Genomic DNA, 2,500 nt, shown 5'->3' with positions numbered 1-2,500 from the left:
TAGTAGGGATGCAAATGATTAATCGACTTTAGATTAATTGTCGATTAAGAGGTTGCTCGATCAAAATGTATTAATCACGATTAATCGCTAGAGGGCGCTAGCGCGAGAGACCGGTTGAAAACAAATGTTCTCTGTGTAATGCGGTATTGAAATACAATAGTTCCACTATCTCACTCAGTTATCATTTGAACACCGTGCATGCTGCTGTCCTTGTCCGTGCATGCTGCTTTGAACACCGTGCATGCTGCTCACTCAGGCTTAACGATTAGATACCTAGCTCGTTAGCGGGCTAGCTTACCTTTGCCTGATGGCTTGTCATTAACAATGTAACTACTCTATCCCTCACTACCGTGAGCGCGAGTTAAACTTCACAGAGTTGTGTTGGCTATTTAGCTTGTAATAGCCTAGATGCAGTTTCTTCATAATCTATAGGCTCAATAATATTCTGTTTGGCTCTATTTAATTTCTTCTATTCTTTTTTGTTTTATGTCTGTTTCAAATGCAAGAACTGAGCCAGTCCATAATTTATTTCTTATTTTTTAAATTAATGAATGGATTTTGTTATACCATAAAAAAAACTTTTCTGCTTTCTTTTCCTAATGCATAATTACTTGAGGAATGTATAATAGAATAGAATAGAATTATCATAATGTAATATAATAATAATAGGGCCTATTTTTAAAGGCCCTATTGAAGCACTGAAACTCAGGTGAAAAACGCCGCTTATCAATTAATCGAAAGTCGATCGATAAGATTATCAACTAATGATTAATGAATTAATCGATAATTTGCATCCCTAATAGATAGATAGACAAACTTGTATTAATCCTGTGAGGGAAATTCAATTGTCAGACAATATTTACAACAGCAGCCATTTCTGTCCCTAACACCGGCAGCCACCAGATGTCGGAGGAATTTAAGTTCCCTATAAAAATATAAGGAGGACCTTGAAAGAGTCGAAGAAATTTCTAAATGAAAACCTGCAAAAGAAAGCCCTGGTATGGTCATAACTATCAACAACCTATTACTATAATCCCTAATGATAACTATTAACTGGGCTCAGATTCAGACAAACAGTTATTGTTTTCTTTTCTTATCTGAAGACTGCACACCTGGCAACCCTGGGTGGTACCAGCCCCGGGGATGTCATTAGGAGAATGATGCTCCACATCACGGTGGAAACTTTAGCGAGTCAGTTTAATTGGCTGGGGAGAGGTGTGTGTGTGTGTGTGTGTGTGGTGTGTGTGTGTGTGTGCAAGTCAGTTTAATTGGCTGGGGAGAGGTGTGTGTGTGTGTGTGTGTGTGGTGTGTGTGTGTGTGTGCAAGTCAGTTTAATTGGCTGGGGAGAGGTGTGTGTGTGTGTGGTGTGTGTGTGTGTGTGCAAGTCAGTTTAATTGGCTGGGGAGAGGGGGTAAAGAACGCACTTTTGCCGACTCAAAATCACGGCAGTCATACGAGGTGTGTAACCAAATCAATTAATTCCTGATATATCTTGTGGGTGTGCATCTAAGGATCTTTGTATTGCTGTACTGCATTGCCAAGAGTTCAATCTCTGATTTTTTTTTTTTTACTTTATGTTAAATATTCACATTTTTTATACTTAATTTCTGAGTTTTTTAATGTGTTTTGTTTATTTTGTCTGTTTTGTTTTGTTATGGTTTGTTTATTTATTGTTCCTCTGTATTCTGTAGCCTCAGTCAGGGCATTACTGCAAAAGAGCCCTGTGCTCAGTCAATTATCCCTGAAAAAACAATGATGATGATGATGATGATGATGATGAAATAAAGCTCTTACCTGTTTTAGGTGCGTCGGCTGTGCAAACGTAACGGTCAGTGACTGTGAGGCGTCATCAAGAGCTGGCTGAAGTACAGTGGAGACAGGAGTGGAGGGAGGAAGAGGATGAGGAGAGCAGTGCGACCGCAGGGAGGTAAGTGTTAAACTCACAGTTTCCTTACTTAACTCCTGGTTTTCCTGGTTCAACTTCATGTTCACCGGTACAACTACACAGTACCTTCCCAGGAACAGCAGCGTGGGCGAAAATGGGGCAGCCCTGGCACGTACCCCTTTCAAGGGGTTAAAGGGCGCAGATAAGTGACCCTTGCCCTTTATTGCAGCCCTGGGCTCTGAGTATAGGACACGGATCCACCAGATGAAATCATCACCAAATCCAAACCGTGCCAAGGCCTGGAATAGATATTTCCATGACGCACGGTCAAACGCTTCTCAGCGTCTCATGACGGCACCTTAGCCTCCGAGCGCTGAGAGGATGCATGAGTCATAGGTCATAGGTCATAGGTCATGACATTTAGAAGTCTGTGGATGTTGTTACCTGAAGAGCACACTCACACTGACGATGGCGTAAGGCCGAAACGCGTCTGTACTAAAATAAACTGGTCTTATTGTTAAAAGAGAAAAGCTTGAGAGTGCGGTTTTCATTCTACCAATAGTTACCTGAAGAGCGGCCTGGGATGAACCCTGTTTGGTCTGGATGTACTACGTC

The sequence above is a fragment of the Sprattus sprattus genome (assembly GCF_963457725.1).
Source record: "Sprattus sprattus genome assembly, chromosome: 14".
Classification (NCBI taxonomy): Eukaryota; Metazoa; Chordata; class Actinopteri; order Clupeiformes; family Clupeidae; genus Sprattus; species Sprattus sprattus.
The sequence above is the reverse complement of the archived record's forward strand: the minus strand, read 5'-3'. Positions refer to the sequence as shown.